Consider the following 21,221-nt stretch of genomic DNA (forward strand, 5'->3'; position numbering starts at 1 on the left):
AAGAAAAACAAGAACTCTCGCGATGTCCTTGCGAAAATAAAAACACCCACCTTGACCCGCGGACACGGGCATGCGCCCGCGCGCGCACATGCGCCCCTACGCGCACACACACCTTTGCCCCCGAAGAACCAAAAAAAAACCTCAGATATCTTCTCAATATATACCCTGGCACTCCTAGGAGCCCAGGTGCCATATCACCTTATTTACCGGAATCATCTCCTATGTTTTCTAAATACACTGACCCAATTTCCCCTTATTTCCCATTACCTTTCACCCATATGCCCATTTATGGATTTTCCTCCACTTATTTTTCATGACCTCAGACTAAACACCTGGGCCTTCTTCAGTCTGCACAACAAGTTTATGAGCACCACATGCCCATTTATGGATTTTCCTCCCCTTATTTTTCTAGGCCTGTGGACCACTGTTTTTTTTTTCATTCTACATAACATGTTATTGCTATGGACCAAGGTCTGAGAACCATGATGTTCTTCATTTTCCATAACAATTTATGAGCTAAGGTCTGGGAACAATGGTCTTTTCCCTTCTACATAACAAGTTGTTATTACAAATGTGCTCAGACTGACTAGGCCTGACAGCCCTGAATCGGGTTGCAATAAACATCTTTGGCCTACAACATCACCTACATATGTCTTATGACAGCAATTGTAATATTTTGCAAGGCCTAATACTTTACTTTGGTTATAGTATTGTAAGGAATAATATTTTAATTATTTCTACTAAGATTTTTTTCCAACATTCCCCCCTGTGAGACTGTAAAGTCTCACCAAACTTATGTTGCAGTGTTCTGGACTACCTTGTCATTTCCACTAACCCATATATCTATCTAATACCCCAACGTCTAATAAACCATAACCATATCTACCTTTACCCCAACGTCTAATAAACCATAAACCAAAACATTATTTCCCCTCAACAAAAAAGCAAACATAACATAAACATAAAACAAAACATTATTCCCCCACATCAAAAAACATACATAACATAAACATAAAACAAAACATTATTCCCCCACATCAAAAAACATACATAACATAAACATAAAACAAAACATTATTCCCCCACATCAAAAAACATACATAACATAAACATAAAACAAAACATTATTCCCCCACATCAAAAAACATACATAACATAAACATAAAACAAAACATTATTCTCCCACATCAAAAAACATACATAACATAAACATAAAACAAAACATTATTCCCCCACATCAAAAAAAACAAAAACAAACATAGCATAAACATACCACAATTCACACATGCTCTTATCTCAAAAGGTGAGCCAGGAGTGAGCGAAAAAACCTCTTTGGAGTCAGATTTGAGGGAAAATTCTCACTCTGCCCGAGTTTATAGCGCGACAGTGAAAGCAGTGTCACCAGGGTCACCGAAACATACAGTATAAACATACTAAAGGTATAGTAAACATAATAAACAAACAAAAACACACAAAAAACAGTTGCAGGGCATAAGAAAACTAGCTGTCTCTACGACCACCACCAATAGTGATTGCGCTGCATGGTTTGAATCCACTGTGGCAACGGGGCTCTGATGTGACGGCCTGCACGCAGGGATCTCCAAATGTCTTTGTGGCGATAAGCGTGGAAAGCTCGAGTTATGGGAACAACCGCATCCGAATCACCCCCTGTCCATGAGTCCATGAAAGTGGGTGGCCCTTGCATATCCTGTAGACCTTGTTGCACATCTTTGGTGTGAGATGTACAGAGTTTATACACAAAAGAATAACGTACAGTACTGGCGTACGGCGGCCTGCCGTATATGGTGTTTAATAATATACGCATGTGCATGTCCACGTCCATATGTCCAACGACGTACCTCATATGTGTGTACCTGCAAAAACAATCCCCTGTCCAGAGAATAATCATTCTGGTGGCACGGATGAACCCACAGTCCTTCAGGGAGGACTAGATTTGCGTGTGCAAGGATAAGTGACACGGGGCGTGTGTCCTCAAGCAACGTGAACCAGGTGTCAGCCGTCGGCGGGGAAGGGTATGTTAGCCAGGTGCAATGTGGTGCTACGCCCAGGTCGAAGTCCGCCCAGATGAAGTCAGACAGGTCTACCTCGTTGTCCAGTTGGATGCACGTGTAGCAGTAACCGGGAGCGTTGTTGAGGTGACAAGCGACACCTCGTGGGCTCGCCTCTAACCGGGCACAAGTGAGGGGTCACTGGACTTGTCTCTGGTCACTCCGCGGGTTCGACATAGCCTGCAACAAAGCCTTACAGACAACAGAGAGACAGGCAATAGACCAGTAGACACAAAATACCAACACCCATTACGTAAGCATATGTACAGAAAAGTTTGTGTGTAGTCAGTCTGGATTCAGTCACAATTAAGGCATTAAGACCATCACCAGTAATGTGGTGCCTCGTGTACACAACACTTATGAAAGATATCCACACATAGGGGATACAGACAAACAGGGACACACACCAATATGTTACAGTCCTATATATGCGCAACTAGTTCCAGTCTGAATCACTATTGTTCTCGTCCAGCAGTGGGAGTCTGGATCCAATTAAACCAACATACACTGATCCTCTTGACTTAATACATAGTGGAAACTTCTGGTTAGGCCGCATCTGAACAGTCATATCCATAGGAAATGGCGCGGCTACCGGCTGATACGCACATGATCTACTTATGTTGCCCATCCATTTCGGCCGATGTGTTCTGGCTGCTGAATCCAACAGGCAAAGTGCAGGACATAAATATGTATCATTATATGGAGATTTATCACAATCATCCTAAATATTCCACCTTTCTCTGGCAGAATTGTAGCTTCTCTTTACTAAACTTGTGCCCGTTGTTTGCTAGGGCCTTCAGTACTGTTATTGAATCCTGTACACATTGCTCTTTCGATTGGCTACAAATCAGTAAGTCAGGCTCTCCATTTGTAAATTCACCAGATCTCTGGTCAGTACTTGGTTGAATATCGATGGATTTTCACAATATCCTTGTTGCTCTTAACATGTGAATGCAAACAAGTGCTGAGAGTCAGGGTGCAATGGGACACTAATAAATGCTTAACACAGATCAATTACTGTATACCATTTTGTTCCCTCTGGAATATTTGATAACAACATTTGTGGATCCGGGGCCATTGGGGTCTCTGCCACCACTATCTGATTGACTGGTCTCAAATCGTGGACCAATCACCATTTATCTAATTTTGGCTTTCTGATCGGACAAAATCGGAGTGTTGCACTGACTTTTTGTGGGGATTAAAACTCCTGCTTCTAATAACCCTTTAATAGTTGGCCCTATCCCTTCTTCCGCTTCTTTGGATAATTGATACTGTCTCCGATAAAGTAATAGTACATTGGGTCTAACCTGTATTTTTGCTAATCCTGCTGACTTAACTAGTCCTACATCTGTTACATGTTTAGTCCACAGTTACTCTGGGACTTGACTTAGTGCTTCGTCTACTTCTTTCTCTGTTGACTCTTCCTTATCTGCCATCTGTGGCATCCGTATCTCTACTTCTACTCTTACTAGAATTTACGTTTGTTCACTGACTTACTAACATGGTTGTGTATGATTACATGATAACATGATTGTCCCCTAATCTATCCTTAAAATCTCTATCTTCTGACATATGTACTCTATGGTCTTTAGTCATGTTCCACTTCACTACCCTTTCTGCCTCTTTTATCTTAGGCCCTAAATCTTTGGATTCAAAAACCTCGCCCGATCATCAGGGAGATGTGGGAGACTGCATCTCCAACTTGATACCATTCTTGAATCTGCTCAGGGAGTACAGCATATGTAGCTACTCCTTGCTGGCCAATTATCATGCTGTGCGTGCTGATGTGATATTTTCTTCCTTCTAGTCATTCTTATCATTATGATGCATATTCTTCATCTTTTCCCCCTTCATCATATTTCAGGGTACAATGCCATGGTCCTCTAGCTTCACGGCAATCTGGTCGTATGTAGTTTAGCCATGGTTTCCATACTGAGTATTCTTGCCATATTTTTTGATGTATCTTTGTCCTTGACTTCCATCCAATATACTTTGTCCAGTTCTGTCATTTCATCTTCTTGGCTTACTACTAGTTATTGTCGAGCTAACATTTCTGGGAGTGTTATCCACACTCCTGATGGCCCACAGTGTATTTTGGCTCTTAATTTGCAGAGCACATCTCCCCCAAGTAGATTGGTTGGAGTGTCTGGGAAATATAGTAAATATTTTTTTCCAATGCTTGTAAATATTGCTCCTGTTTCACTCAGGAATGGGGCCTGTACTTCATTTCCAATTCCCACCATAATTGTTGGTTCTTGTGCAGGATGCAATGAGGTGGTACACTGCACCAGCCCCCCCTCTGGCTTCTCTGGACCTCTTCACATTCCTCCTGGAGCTGGGCCCAATGGGTCCCCTCCAGGTGGTGCTGGGGCTTGTCCTTGAAATCCTGGGCCCATCCATTGGCCTGCCCAATTTCCAGCTCCTTGTGGTGTTGCTGCGAGTGCATGCTTCATTCCTGACTGCCCTGCTCCTTGTTGAAGCATTGGAGCAGGCATCTGTGCATGCACCTGTTGTCTTCCTTGGCTTCCCATGTGCACAGCGCAATCTTTGTCATATCCATCTTCCCTGGAAAGGCATCACAAAAAAAAGCCTTACGCTTCATGTAATTCCATTATGAAGTCAGAGTACGTGGCATTTCTCCCATTCTCATGATCTGGGAATCTGTGTGTCTCATGCACAGATTTTCATCCGGTCTTTCATACTTAATCCGCTCCTTCATACATTGCGTGGGCAGCTTTTCCGCATGCAGAGCATGATGTATGATGAGGCTCAGCTTTCCCGTGTCCCACGTGATGCATAGGTTTTTCATCTTGTCAGATATTTCTGGAATCATGAAATTCATTCATGAAAGTCCATTCATGAAACTGTTTCTCAAGTGTGCCTCGTACGCTGTCACTTCCCCCTCACTCATATCCTGCTGGGGGAATGAGGCCGCTGTGCGCGTTGTGTACTGTATGTCAGTGAGGCGATGGAGATATTGCGCAACTGTCTCGCTGTCCTCTTGTTCCTCGAGCTCAGCCTGGTCCCCATCCACACTGTTGAGGAGCAGTGGATCGCAGACATCTTCCATTCATGGCTTAATGTATTCTCTTGCCCAGGGAGTCGGTGTGCTGTGTCTTTTTAAACCTGGCGGGCATGTGTATTCAGTCAACCACTCCATATTACGCTCCTCTGCTTGTTCCCTTCCTCCCATCGGGCATTAGCTTTCTCCACCTCCCTGTCCCAGTACAGGCGTCGGTATTCATCATCTTCCAGCACTTCCTCTCTTCCTCCTGTAGCCCCTTCTGGGCATTCTGGGTATTTTCCTTCTTCTCCTCTGCTGCCGCCCTTTACCATGGGAGGGCAGTCTTCTTGCTCTCCCTTGGGACGTTCTTTTTCTGCTGACGTCTGCCGGATTACTCCTCTCCTCTGACTTGCCCTCCTATAATCTCCAGTTCTATTTCTTGAGTTTCACCTCCTTCTCCCAACTGTATTGATGGATCCCGTTGTAGTCGGATCTGTAATGTTTGTTATAAGATGGGGGTTGCAGCTGCTCCTCACATTCACCTGAGAGTGGGGCTGTAGCCTACTCTTACTCCTGTTCTTTACTCTGTTCTGCCTTTAACCCCTTTAACCCTGTAAAGCCCAACGTTGCAGAATTACAACACCACCTTGTTTATTTGTCCAGTCACGCTACCCACAAAATTTATTATTATTTTTTTTCCCATGACTGGTTTTATCAAGATCCGAATAAAATTCCTCAAAAAAATTTTTATGTGTTCATTACAATGTCTAGAACACATGCATATTTAGTTATTTTGGAAAACTAGAGCTTATGTCCATGCTGTAACTCTACAACTTCGGGCCAAAGTGGTAGTCAAAATAACCTGTGCATGCACCTTCATTGTAATTCATTTCTAAATGTGCTTTTCTATTTCTGTTATACTTATTTTCAATTAGACCATAATTACAGGGACAGGTGCAAATGGATATGCTGGATAATATGTAGATTTCTCTTTCAGTTAGTCTATTCTTCCAGTTTACTGCAATTGTGGATACACAAACACACTGTGTAGCAAGTGCAATGTTCGCCTGTGCTTTTCAGTAGAAAAGAGCTGTCTTAGGGCCTATCACTGCAACCAATCACAGACCAACCACACCAAAAGTGACAGAACAAAAACAAAAGCAAAACAGAAACAAAAACTCTCCTAAATATTTTCTTCTCAATACCCATATCAATAAATGCCCATTCATACATCATATGATTATGCACAGTAAGCAATCAACCCTGCAAATGAATGCCTAAATGCTCTGTATATCTGATCAGACAAAGTAAGTACAAATACAGAAATTCTGCTAGCAGAGCCCAACATTGCAATATTACAACATTTTCCTAAAAAACTTACTAAAATGTAAAACATTTAAACAAAAAACATTCTCATGCTTTTTACTTCTCCCAGCATTTTATACTTCCTCTCGTCTTCCTGCATTTTACCTCATCAAACGTGCCTCCTTCAGGCCACTGCAATCCTCCTTTTGTCCGGTCTTGCCATTTTTTCATGTACTGTACTTCTTAATTTCTTTTTCAGCCATCTTGTGCTTTATTATTACAATTGCAGCTGGAGTAATTAAGTTATTTTACCTTTCTCCATCATGCACCCTTGTCTCGCCCTTGTGGCACTGTCACGTGGTTCTGTAATTATTGCAGTTGAACGTGTACTCTTTTTCTGGAAAACGTGGTTGTGCAGGATTCCTTCTAGTATAGTTCTCACGAAAGACAAGGCAGATATCAAGATCAGAGTATAAGTCGAATAAGTATAACTTCAATTAAAATGAAAATTAAATTAAAATTGATTAAAATCAATCAACTGCACATTCAAATAATTACATACTCAACCAAGTATTGACCTATTCAATTAATTAACTCACTAATAAATCAAATAAAATCAAATAAACAATCAATCAATCAAATAAACTACCAGTTAAATCACTGTTAAATCACTTAGATAAATAATCAAAACAAATTGTTAAGTTGTAAAAATTAAATTGTTGTTACATTGTCAAAAAAAAGGAAAAAATACAAAATACAAAATAAAACTTATAACATCATGTAACTCTACTCGGTTAGATAATGCTCCAAGTTTTCAGCTTCTAAAACCTCTAACACACAGAAAAGAGACAAAGAAAAAACAACAATCTTATTGGAACCAAAACAATCTCTGTGTGTGTGTGTGTGTGTTACAAATGTCAGGGTGATTCTAGGCCTTACTGGCACAGAGTTACAGAAGCTAAAATGCTTTCTGTGGAAAAAAACCCCCACTACATTAGGTTATTAATGTAATTATAAATCATATTGTATTTTATGTCTAGTCCTGTTATGAATTAAAACCAGATTTGTATGTATGAATATGCATATGTGTGGACCCAGGAAGACTAGCTGATTGCCATAGACTTTCAGCTAGTGGGATCCATATAAACAAACACAAACAACAAAAAATGAAATAAAATAAAACAAAGACAAAAAATAAAATAAAATAAAAATAACTTACAAATGGTGTAACACTACTGAAAAAAACTTTCCCCAACAAAACGAACAAAACTTATGAAGTCAAAAAGAATGGCCCAAGAATTGTTTAAATTCTTTAACAAACTTAAAATGATTTAATTTTATATGAATGTTTTCCCACTAAGCATTAGTATATGCTCATGAAAAGAGAAAAAACTCAGAAAAGCTGTTCTGTGTATGTGTGTTCAGCTTTGGAATTTAAGTCATAACAATCAATCTTGTTTTCACAGTGTTCTTCAGTAGCGGGCACACCTGGCCCCTTGCCAGATGGCCCTTATCACTCCTCGTTAAAATCGTCTCCTTATTGGCTAAGGGGACGTCAGGGTCTCGCTCCTTCTTACTGGCTGGCCCAACTGCCAAACAAATACCGGTTACCGGGTATTGGCTTCTAAGCTTGTCTATCTCTGCTCTACGGGGCACCTACTGGCTCATGTAAAGCTGGACTATAAACATGACACCGAATTTGTAGTTCATCAACTAGGAAGTGAGAGTCGGAAAAAAATGGATGGGAATAAACTCCGTGTACAGTCTTCGGTCAGAAAAATAACTATTGTAAGGCGAACACAGCAATTTGGATTAAAAGGCTTAGATACTTCTTGGACCCTTGGGGATTTATTAAAAAATATTGAAAACTATGAAGCAAGGTGAATCAGATGAATCAGGTGAATCTTATTTTCACTCAGTGTGTCTCATACAGTTCTCTGTTATAATTGAATGCTTGTGTGACTTAAATAAATGTTATGTTCTGCTTGTGTGACTTAGCGCTTTTTTTCCGTTGCAACTCATTTTATAAGATCTTATAAGTGCCATAAAACACTTCACAATTGCTTGTTTGTACTTTATCACACATCAAACTGAATCGTCACTCAGTTTGACAATACACAAATACACATGTGCACATAAACAATTCATACACATTACACACCGTACACGTATCATTTATGTATACTTATATGGCGTACACTTATTTATGAATACTCAATTGGCTCTGTCCACTTATCAATGTGTACGTTGCCGTATCCACTTATCATTGTATATCGCCGTATACTTATGATGATAACATGCACGTATATACACACTTATAAATACTGGGTACTTTACCGTACCCCAGGGGGCCCCCCCCAGCCCTACCAAGCAGATCTGCCTCGCTGGACAGTGGTATCTAGGGCCAACGCGTTTTCTCCACCTGTCCGTTCAGTCCCGGCTGTGAGTTATATACACACCGGCGGTACGCCACAGGAATTTTCAATCCTTAATACCAAAAATATAAATAAGTAAAAAAAATGTATACACCAGAATTCACTCATGAGTTTTTTCTGTCACACACACACACACCCCTCACTCTTTCTAAGTGTGTGTGTGCCTCTCACAACAGAATCCGCCCATGAGATTTTACCCTGCCACTCACACAGTCACAAATCAAAACAACTTTATCTATTTCCTATTTCATCCAGTTATTATACTGTATTTCACCCTTAAGAGTTCTTGACTGTCCGCCTCCCAGGGCCACCCCTCCCTTTCCAGGCCACAGATTCACTATGCACAGACTTCGAATATAACAGGCGTCTGCGTACCTTAATATTATGGCCGGCCTCTGTGATCCTTCAGAGAGAGTGGTCCTGGTCCCTTTGAAGTCCCATCTGGGGTGCCATTAGATATGTCGGAACTCAGAGCCGGTCTCCAAGCCGACACATCGCAGGGTGATCTCTTCTCTTAGGCCTTTAGTTAGATTTCACTGTTAACTCTATAATTACTACAAAAATACTGAGAAAACTCCTCAGACCTGGATGAGAATGAGCAAACTTCTTTATTGTGGTCAATCAGCCAACAAATTATAATTTGCCAAATTCAAAGTAACAAATTGCCAAATTAAAAGTAACAAATTGCCAAATTCAAAGTAACAAATTGCCAAATTAAAAGTAACAAATTGCCAAATTCAAAGTAACAAATGAAAACCCCCAAAAAGAGCATGTCATGCAAAATCAATCAAGAAAAACAAGAACTCTCGTGACGTCCTTGCGAAAATAAAAACACCCACCTTGATATTTTTTCTTTAAGAAAAAATATCCCAGTACTGGCAAGACAATGAACTCTGTCCAGTAAACAGCGCCACCGAATGGGATGCAGCTAAAGCAACCTTAAGAGGCCACATTATCTATTTTACTACTTGGAATAAAAAAACAAAAGTCAGAGAATAGGAAAAATTAGGAGAAGATGTCAAAAGATAGGAACTGATTCATAAAACTTCACCCACACAAGACGACTGGAATCTGTTGACCGGCGCCAGATCTAAATTAAACTTGAATTATTCAGAACATGTACAAAAATTAATAATGTTTAGCAGGCAAAGTTTTTATCAATATGGGAACAAACCTAATCACCTCTTTGCATACCAAATTAATTGTGAACAAGATGAAAGGTCCATTAAGGCCATCAAAACTGCCGAGGGAGTTATTTCATATGATCCAGCTAAAATAAACTCCAGTTTTAAAGACTTTTATGAGAATCTGTACACCTCCTCATGTGCACCCCAAGACCCTGATACATTTTTGGATAAGATACCCTTACCCTCAATCTCAGACGAGGACCAGGTCCAGATCTTACTCCAGGTTCCTGGAGGACTGCCTCTATTAGCTTGATCCTCAAAAAAAGGAAAGAACCCTTTAGACTGTGCCTCATATCGCCCAATAAGTTTACTTAATGTAGACTTCAAAATTGTGGCCAAAGCCTTAGCTCATTGCCTAGAGAGACTCCTGCCTAAGGTCATTAAATCTGACTAAACTGGATTTATTCAATCTCGCTATGGCTCCGACAATATACGTCGCTTGTTGAATATAATACACCATTTGACTATAAATGGTGACCCAGCCGTTATAATATCTCTAGATGCAGAAAAATCATTTGACAGGGTTGAGTGGAATTTTCTATTTCAAGTGTTGGATAAATTCAATTTGGGCGCTAACTACATCAGATTAGTGAGACTCCTTTACAATAGCCCATCTGCTGTGGTTAACACCAACGGGTTACTATCAAGTGGATTCTCGATCCAAAGAGGCTGCAGACAAGGCTGTCCCCTGTCACCACTCTTGTTTGCCTTGTACATCGAACCCCTGGCAGAAAGTATTCACATGCATAGTGGCATCCGGGGGGTGATGGCAGGTGGGATGGAACACCGCCTATCTTTGTATGCGGATGATGTCCTTCTTTACTTAAAGCAACCACAATTATCCATTTGTTGGAGACAATCAATCAATTTGGTCAGTTTACTGCATATAAAGTTAATTTAGGGAAATCCCAAGCCATGTTTCTAAACACCCCACAAACTGTTAAATCACAATGTCCCTTTCACATTACTGAATCTGGATTTCTCTATTTGGGTATACATATAACCTCCTATTTAAATGATTTATTTTCTAAGAACTACTCACCCCTAATGGCAAGACTTAAGCAAGACATGAATAGATGGACCTCTTTACCGATATCTTTCTTTGGAAGAATTAACACAATTAAAATGAATGTGCTTCCCCTTTTACTCTATTTATTTCAATATACCCTGTTATTTGAATCAGAACCTTTTTAAGGATTTGAACACTGCTATCAGTAAGTTTATATGGAACAATAAAAAACCTAGAATTAAACTCACTTCCCTTCTCAAGCCAAGGGAGTGTGGGGGTGGATCAGTACCCAACATACAGCTCTATTATTAGGCTGCTCAGATTAAACAAATGCTTAGATGGTTTCTGAACGATACCAACTCCTTGTGGGTCAGTATGGAATCCTTTCCCTGTGCTCCAAGAATGCTAACATCTCTCCCATTTATTGATAACTTTAGAGAGGTCCCCCCAGTAGTTGAAAACATTTTTGTTATTTAACACCCTTTTAGCTTGGGAGGATGCCAGAAAGTATCTCCGTTTCCCCAAAAGTCTGACTATGCAAACCCCAATCACTTTGAACCCTGATTTTCCTGCCTCGTTAGCCAATGTCGGCCTTCAGACCTGGGCAGAAAAAGGTATTTCTAATCTAGGCAGCTTATTTTCAGGCAGGATAGTTAAATCTTTTGAAACACTTTGGTAAAATGAATTACCAGATTCCTAAAACTGATTTTTTTTAAATTTCTCCAATTACATCATTTTATTCAGTCTAAAATAAGACAGGGGAAAATTCGCTGGGAACTCTCTGATATTGAGAATAGTCTTCTTCTGCCAGGGGCGTTAAAGGGTCAGATATCTTATCTGTACTCACAGTTATCAGAAACCTCCTCACCCTTAAATCCTTTGTAGCGTCTGGCACCGTTCATTTTAGATTTCATGTCCCAGGCACCCTAAATTTCAACATCTACTCCTCAATTAACCGATGAGCAACCCAGTTTTACACCCACACCTGGCTCCAGAATGTCTGGAGTCTCCACAAAGACCAGATAACCCCATGCGGCTCATTGGGGCCTGCAAACAGAACTCTCTCTCTCTCTCTCTCACACACACACACACACACACACACACACACACACACACACACACACACACAACACAATGAGACATTCCGTTTACTAATAAAACCCAAGATAAGGTACTCTAAGGTTCTCATTCTTATAACCCTTTTTGTAATGTGTTTCTTCTTTTAAGGCTTGCCTGACTTAAAATTATTTGCTCCTTAATTTCCTGACAAGGGTGTATTTTATTCATGTGTCAGAAAACAACACTGTATTTTAAAATCCGTTATACTCTATCATCATATCTTACTGATCATGGCATGTTAATGTATACCTGTTCTAATGCCGTATGCCCCTTTAAGGTCTGATGTCAGAATGTATACGAAGCTATCGTTTTCTTTTTACATCCCTAATGAAAGTGCATCTTGTTTATGTTTCATTTGTGTTTCTTTGCCTTTATCTTTGCCTTGATTAATGATCTATGTATGCAATGTACCGCTGCCTTCATACCGTCATTACCCTTCATGTTTAGTATCCAAATGACCACAAAATTATCGGTTACTCATTTTTCAAGCACTGGTGTATTTTATTTAAGCACGAAAGGCGCCATACCATCTTAATACACCCTGGATCAAACTTTAAAGTCATCTAAAAGTTTGATAGCTAAACCACGCCCACAGACACCTGAAACAAAGGGAGTTATTCCCTTCAAAATCCTGACCGAAGTATTGGTCATCTTCCCAAAGATGGGTGGAGTTTGCGACCTTTAAATTGTCAGAAACACCACTAATCCGTGGTCAGACTTCAGGAACAACTTCAAGACGACTCCATCTTCCTTCAAAGAAGTTCCAGCAAGCTTCACTTCCAAGAACGACAACTGCTCTGATCTTCAGGAGAACTTGGAAGAACGTCTGACCCCACCCTAACTGACTTTTCAGAGATTTCTCTGTTGCATCCGGACTCTTGTTCAGTAAGCCAATGCAAGTAACCGTTTCCTTTACCAACCAATTTAGATGCGTAATTTTAAGTAGGAATCTTTCATTGAATCTTAAGGTGAATTTAAGTTTCTGTGACGATTTCCCAGTTAGGGTGTGATTAATTTTTGAGTCTAAGCTTGCCATTCCTTTCCTTCCTTTCTCTAGTTTCTTCTTTCCAGTCTCTTCCTCCCTTTCCCCAATTTTAATTTCTTTTGTTTTATTTTATTTTCATTTTCCCTGTTTCTTTTGTTTGTTTGTGTAGTTAGTTTATGTTGTGTTTGTCTCATTCATTAAATGTCATAATTTTGAGCCACAGGTGATTTGTCTCTGAGTATCGCTCACAAATTAAGGTACCTGCAATATCTGGTCTGAACTACATGCTCTATTAAGTTAATTTAATTTAAATTACGGTATACAGTAAAAGGAAAGCGAATCTTTCTTGGCCGGGAAGATACCGCCTTCATAGAATTAATAAAGGTTACACGGCCTGTTCGGCGGACGAACAGACCAAATAAGTGTAACGTTTTCAGTACCGTTAATTTCAACTTAGGTTAAGATATTTAGAAGCCACTATAACACGTTATAGTTACTTATAAATATTTACCTTGCTTCGCGAGCCAAAATCGCTACACCTTTGAGAAAGGTCTGGAAAAGGGATATGGGCCAACCATTTAATGATGATGAATGGCTTTCTATATGAGGAGGAGGTTTTTCATAAATCAACCTCAAGCTCTATGCATTAGCAAAACTTTAAATTCATATACAGGACATATCTAATCCCAGTGTGCCTCTATAAAATGTACCCAAATGTATCTACGCTGTGTTTTAAATGTAAATCTGAAATAGGAACATTGGTGTATTTATTCTGGGACTGCAGGAACATTCAACCTTTTTGGCATGAGGTACATGATATGGTTCAGAAGATGCTGGCCAGAGAATTCGCTATGTCCCCAACTATATATTTACTTAACTGCAAAACATCACTTGATTTCTCTACTGCTTCACACTCTTTGTTAAATTTAATTTCTTATTTGGCAAAGCAATGCATACTTATTCTATGGTCATCTCCACAGGTACCAAATCTAGAGATGTGTTTGGCACAAGTAGCTAATCTTCTCACTTTGGACAAACCTACGCCCACAAAGCCAACAATGGACCAGCACCCTTTTATCTCAAAGCTCTTGTCACTCCTCACACTGTACCACACTCACTTAGAGCAACTAGTGCTGCTAGAGGTACAATAGGTATACAGCAAGACTCTTTTCTGTTCTTGCCCTGGGATGATTGAATGAGCAACCTCTAGATGTCCAAACAGCTGAGTCACTGGCTGTCTTCAAACACAAACAAGATTATACTTATTTTCCCTGTTTGTTTTATGTGCATTTTTTTTTTAAATTAGGTTGATAGTATCCTGTCTGTAACCTAGTGAAACGGTGTTAATGTATTAATTGATAGAGACTTCACAGCAATGTTATATGTTTCTCTTGATAAGGGTGACTCCCAAATGCTGTAAATGTAAGTGTAAATGTGATACAATACTCACACTGTGACACTCACATACTCACATGCTTGTTTTAAGGTCTTTATGTCTTGCCATGCCATCTTAACTATGATGTAAGTTGAAATGACAGTTCTGTTGATTTAGAAAGACATTTCTCTGCACTAGTGCACTCATATTTATCTCTTAAAATGACAAAGATGATTTAAATAAAAACTCACCAAGCACTTTATTTGGAACACTATAGTAATACAGGATAGGGACTCACACTGACCTTAAATCAGCCTCAATTCTTTATGGCAAGATGTTCGAAACCTTGCTTTAAGATTCTGCTTCAGGCTGGCAAGATCACCAAATTCCTGGAGATTTTTCAGATGTGAATCTTCCACTGTACTAAATCCAAAAGGTCCAAACTTTAATTCTGCCAAGGACACATCAGTAATAATAACAATAAAATAAAGCTATTGTTTTCCTAGGAAAGGAAAAACTTTTCCTAAAGGAAAGCTAATAAACTGTTCAGCTGTATGAATAATTAGGTAATTCATTTTTTTAAATATATATTTAGAGTTGTTTAGGGATGTACAGACCAGTCAATTAGTGATGGCCAGTTCGTGAACGAATCGTTCTTTTGAACCAGTTCTTTTTAGTGAACTGGATGAACCGGTTCACCAAATCGGACTGATTCGTTCTAAACAGTTCGCGTCTTGAGTCAGCGCTTATCCACAAGTTACTAAAGTTACTCACTTTTGGTCATGTCTGACAGTCGGTCCGACTCTAAATAAACTAATATCCTGAAATATATGTAACTCCTGTACAGTGAACTGAGACATGTTGTGCTGAGAGAACTGTGAGCTCGAGCTGTTGATACTGCACATGCGTGAATTACTCAACCGATACAGCGAATCATCAGTACAGAACTGAGAACTGTTTCTTTCGGACGCATCCGATGCGTGAACCTTCAGAGCAAATTATACATATTGGGATATGCATAGTAACTAGTCATAGGCTATTAAACATTTTTAAATAAAAAAAAAAAAACTGTTCACTCAATATATGTCAGTTAATTTTACTATTGACTGTTGTGCAGGTTAGTCTTTATTTTTGTATGCCGCTTTTTGTAAGTTGATGAAATTTTAGTTTATTAACTTTATATTTTTAAGGCACATAAATCACCCAGGTTTGCACATCAATGCCTGTACTGGGTGTTTTAGTTGCAAAACTTAAATATAAGAAACATATTCAACTAAAGTTATGATTACAAAGAACTTTTTGAATGTGTTAAATTGATTGTATTAATATCTGCCAGCAGCGAGACGATGGAATTTGTGTCATTACGTCATTGTGAATGACCATTACTTCAGGACGTAAAAGAACTGGTGAACTGGATTTTTGAACTGGTCCATTAAATTGAACTGTCCGAAAGAACCGGTCCGCGGAAAAGAACCGAACTTCAAAGTGTTGGTACAAAAGGAAATCTAAATTCTTTCAGACAGGGCCATTTTGTGCTTTAATAGAATGTTTTCAGTTTGTATAAAGTTTATTGCCCCTGTAGATTTTGCATGGAAAGGACAACTAGCCCTGAATAAGGCATGTATGCATTAAAGTTGCTTTAACACTGGGTGTTTAGTCTGCAACAGATCATAGCTTGCATAAAATGAAAGCTGTAATGTGGACTGGGAAGGGCACTGTTATACTGAACCCAAAACTAGTTGTAGGAGATGGTGTGAGTTCGGTTGCACTGGTTTTCCATGAATGTTTAGACAACTCATACTCAGGTCTGCACTTGTTCCAGAGGTAAAGCAACCTGTACATGTGTTGTAGCCAATGAAGTCATTAGTTTCCCCAAAACACACATGTAACAGGAGTGGAAAGGGAAGGTTGTGGGACACAGTAGAGATAAGGTGCCTTACTCAGATATTGGGAAAAGAAAACATACAGGAACAGTTAAACAAAACTCACAACAATGCAGACATTATAGCACCAAAATAATTTTTGAAAAAATTTTTCACAATTTTTCACAAGTGTTTGTGATGCAAGATTCGGGTTCGTATGAATCAAGTGGAATGTCCCAAAACTAGAAGCACAGCAACATAATAAATTAATTAACTAAACCATACAAACAAAGCTCAATACTATCACACCAAATACACAACGGAAAATGGCATAAGTGCGCAACAACACGAAGATAGGAAAGGGAAACTCCACCACTGTTGAGTCAGTCAGCCACTCGCTTAGCCCCAGCCTCAATCCAACTCAAAGAAGATGTGAAAGAACTATTGTTAGCAAGAATTCCACACATGACTTAGATCAACTTATCTGCTCAACATACAATAACCACTACGTATCTTCTCCAGCTACAGTAGCAATTGCTAGGTTAATTGGCTACAATCCCACTGACCTGCTGCAACTACAAAGAAACACATGCAAAAAAAAAAACAAACACTCATAATGACCCAGGGCAATCAACCTTGGTTTACTGACCCTGCACAAAATGTTAAGCAAATAGGCCACAAAACAAGAACTTACTGTACATACAAACAAATACCACTTCAACTTAAAACAATCAATCCCACAACTAGAGGAATCAAGAGATATTAAAAACAAAGAAAGATGAAGTAACAGAAGTAACAGAAGCAATAACCAAAAGGCAAACGGAAAAGAGAAGGAAAAAGGAGCAGAAAAAGGCAGAACACTAGGAAAACAGTATATATGAACATAAGAAGAGGTAAGATAGAGGTATAAACACTAAAAAAATCTGTAGACAAACATACCCATTCAGCAGAAATGCCACACACTTCAACATCTGGACCAACGCAAATGGTCACGTCACATTACATTTCCATTTCCTGCAATTAGCAGCGACGCCACACATGATGCATGATCCTAGCCTAAAACCAGTGGTGTAGTATAGTTTTTTGTAGTGAGTATACTGTGATTTTTTTTCCCCTCCGAGCCTCATACGCACCCATCCTAGAGCGACACCCCATAGGCACCACCACACTCACTAATGCATAAAATATGTATCTACATGTAATTGAGAGCATTATTAAAGACTGCTTATGTGTTATCAACATTCCAATTTATTATAAGCAACAAAAGACAGTCAGCTGATCAAACCTGTGCTCCAGGTCCAATATTCATATAACATTTAAGGCTAAATGTAGCTCTTAAAGGTGTAATCAGACAGTTGGCAGCACCCATTGACTTTCATACTCTATATTTTTTCCTACTGTGAAAGTCAATGGGTGCTGCCAACTGTCTGATTACCAACATTTCAAAATATCATCTTTTGTGTTAAACAGAAGAAAGAAACTCATACAGTTTTGGAACAAATTGAGGGTGAGGAAATAACACAATTTTCACTTTTGGGTAAACTATACCTTTGAGATCTACATTTAGCCTTAAATGTTACAGTATATGAATATGGGACCTGGAGCACAGGTCTTATCAGCTTGTCAATTTTCAAGGTACATTTTAGAGTGAACAAAAAACATTTGTTCAGTTCTATCACCAACACCCTTTTATTGCAGAATATTATGAACTGAATGGACAGGTAGTTTACAAAGCTTTCCAAATACATTTGTACTCGAGCTGTGGGTGAAATTTCACACGAAGCTGCTGTAGCTTTAGTCGCAGGCTTCCGAAAACACTCAAAGAGTGTAGATTGAGTCTGCTTTCATTTTAATATCTTATTTTACATTAGTTAGTTAATTTCAAATTTGTGCCAAAAAAGACCGCCAAGCAGCTGATTTTCCTCCTTGGTAGGTGACGTCATATCAGGTCACAGGCCACGGAAGCCCCAATGGTTCAAAAACGTTAGTGATTTGCAATCGCAACCACAGTCTGTGTTTGCAACACAGACGGGGTGAATTTATGAATGAAAGTTCTGTCAGAAAAATGATATTGTTATGTATCCTCATGTTTTTTAAGTGGGTATATGGAAATCCTTGGCCTTTCCTAGTGGGTATACGGCATATACCTGCATATCACATAGACTACACCAGTGCCTAAAACGCTAACTTAAACAGGTTCCACCGATATTTGAACTCCGATAACTGGATATTTATTTCTCTTTTGGCTCTCAATGAAAGCGGTTGCATTTTCTCTCCCTCTCCCTCCCCTTTACTTTCCCTGCTTTGCTCCTCTCGTCTCGTCTATTGTCTTATACTTTGAGAGACTCTATCCGCACTGTTCTCCAAACTAAAAAACATCATGGATTTGATAAACTGGTCTCTCAACAAAATTGACACCATCTTCTCGATGAAAAGCTTGGGTTCGGGGGAACCTGACATGCCTTCGCCGCTTTGTACCGCCAGTCTGACAAGCGGGTCTGTGACCAGCGCCGAAGATAAAGGCTGCAGGACCTGATGGCTGCTTGCCTGTGCTGGATTACCTCCACCTCCCATAGATGGACCTTGTTTTGTCACACATAATCTTTTAAAAAGTTTTTAGTGGCACAACATAGAAAGCACGTAATTCCCTTCTTGAGCAAAGCCCAAAGTGCCTTGTGAGTTCTTTCTAAGTGAGATTTGAACTCGGATCACTGGATTCAAAGTCCAGAGTGCTAACCGTTACACCATGGAACCAAGGCAGGATGCCTACTTTCAGCCGATGTTCTAAACCGTTGGTTTGTTGCGACTTGGCACATAAATTACGATGATAAGATTTTAGAAGATGTAAAAGGGTTTTGTTTCATCATTGTTAGCTTCATATTACAGACTGCTTCGATAAAGTTTTTTGTTAAACACAGACTGCCACCCTTTGGTGCAAAGTACTCTGAGGCATGAGTCCTGCCCAAATCAGGCTAAGCTCCCACATAGATTTGAGACCTTAGATTTTGTAGGAAACCCCCATATGACTTGACTAACATGCATTACTCATTGGTCGGATCGGTTATGTTGTGTTATTACCGTGCAAGTTGCACGGAAAAAAAAAACAAACAGCTGTGTTTTAGCAATGCATTTCCAATATTCTTAACTTCTAGTCTTATTAAAATGTAAAGAAAGTGTTGTTAATATCTCATTACCATGTTGATTAACATCATGAGATGACTCTGTTGTCTTGCATTTTTGACAACTTGCTTTAGAACAACGCAATTACATAATAAAAAAAACATGATGTCACCTTGTAAATCTGAGGTACACATGAAATATTGTTGCAGCACAACAGGAAACACATCTCATCTGCAAGCTCTAGAAGGTCCCACCGAGATTTGAACTCGGATCACTGGATTCAGAGTCCAGAGTGCTAACCATTACACCATGGAACCACTGCATCATTGGGCTTTTGTCGGTTGCTTGTTAATCGCTTGGGCTGGGATTTATATGTTACAATGATTCCAATGATTTGAAAAGCTGTAAGATAGTTTTGTTCTGTCAGTGCAAGGCACAAATTAGGATGTTCTTTTTCAGGTAAGAGCCCAGACAAACAAATTTTACTTTGTAGTAATTGTGGTGAAGCTCCATGTCCCTTGCCTAATGTAGACAAACTATGGTTGACCATGATTTTATGAAGGTTAGATGGACCTTGTTTTGTCACACATAATGTTCTAAAAAGTTTTTAGTGGCACAACATAGAAATCACGTAATTCCCTTCTTGAGCAACGCCCAAAGTGCCTTGTGAGTTCTTTCTAAGCGAGATTTGTTCTCAGTTCACTGGATTCAAAGTCCAGAGTGCTAATCGTTATACCATGGAACCAAGGCAGGATGCCTACTTTCAGCCGATGTTCTAAACCGTTGGTTTGTTGCGACTTGGCACATAAATTACGATGATAAGATTTTAGAAGATGTAAAAGGGTTTTGTTTCATCATTGTTAGCTTCATATTACAGACTGCTTCGATAAAGTTTTTTGTTAAACACAGACTGCCACCCTTTGGTGGAAAGTACTCTGAGGCATGAGTCCTGCCCAAATCACGCTAAGCTCCTACATAGATTTGAGACCTTAGATTTTGTAGGAAACCCCCATATGACTTGCCTAACATGCATTACTCATTGGTCGGATCGGTTATGTTGTGTTATTACCGTGCAAGTTGCAGGGAATAAAACAAACAGCTGTGTTTTAGCAATGCATTTCCAATATTCTTAACTTCTAGTCTTATTAAAATGTAAAGAAAGTGTTGTTAATATCTCATTACCATGTTGATTAACATCATGAAATGACTCTGTTGTCTTGCATTTTTGACAACTTGCTTTAGAACAACGCAATTACATAATAAAAAAAACATGATGTCACCTTGTAAATCTGAGGTACACATGAAATATTGTTGCAGCACAACAGGAAACACATCTCATCTGCAAGCTCTAGAAGGTCCCACCGAGATTTGAACTCGGATCACTGGATTCAGAGTCCAGAGTGCTAACCATTACACCATGGAACCACTGCATCATGGTGCTTTTGTCGGTTGCTTGTTAATCGCTTGGGCTGGGATTTATATGTTACAATGATTCCAATGATTTGAAAAGCTGTAAGATAGTTTTGTTCTGTCAGTGCAAGGCACAAATTAGGATGTTCTTTTTCAGGTAAGAGCCCAGACAAACAAATTTTACTTTGTAGTAATCGTGGTGAAGCTCCATGTCCCTTGCCTAATGCAGACAAACTATGGTTGACCATGATTTTATGAAGGTTAGATGGACCTTGTTTTGTCACACATAATGTTCTAAAAAGTTTTTAGTGGCACAACAAAGAACGCACCTAATTCCCTTC

At 39.4% G+C, this 21,221-nt stretch overlaps 2 non-coding genes across 2 annotated transcripts; both read right to left on the minus strand.

Moving 5' to 3' along the window:
- Nucleotides 1–19,715: 19,715 nt before the first annotated feature.
- On the minus strand, nucleotides 19,716–19,787 carry trnaq-cug. Its single transcript has one exon. It is a non-coding gene; the product is annotated as a tRNA-Gln (tRNA).
- A 1,036-nt stretch (nucleotides 19,788–20,823) lies between these two features.
- On the minus strand, nucleotides 20,824–20,895 carry trnaq-cug. Its single transcript has one exon. It is a non-coding gene; the product is annotated as a tRNA-Gln (tRNA).
- Between the last annotated feature and the right edge of the window lie 326 nt (nucleotides 20,896–21,221).

The sequence above is a fragment of the Tachysurus fulvidraco genome, chromosome 3 (genome assembly GCF_022655615.1).
Source record: "Tachysurus fulvidraco isolate hzauxx_2018 chromosome 3, HZAU_PFXX_2.0, whole genome shotgun sequence".
Lineage (NCBI taxonomy): Eukaryota > Metazoa > Chordata > Actinopteri > Siluriformes > Bagridae > Tachysurus > Tachysurus fulvidraco.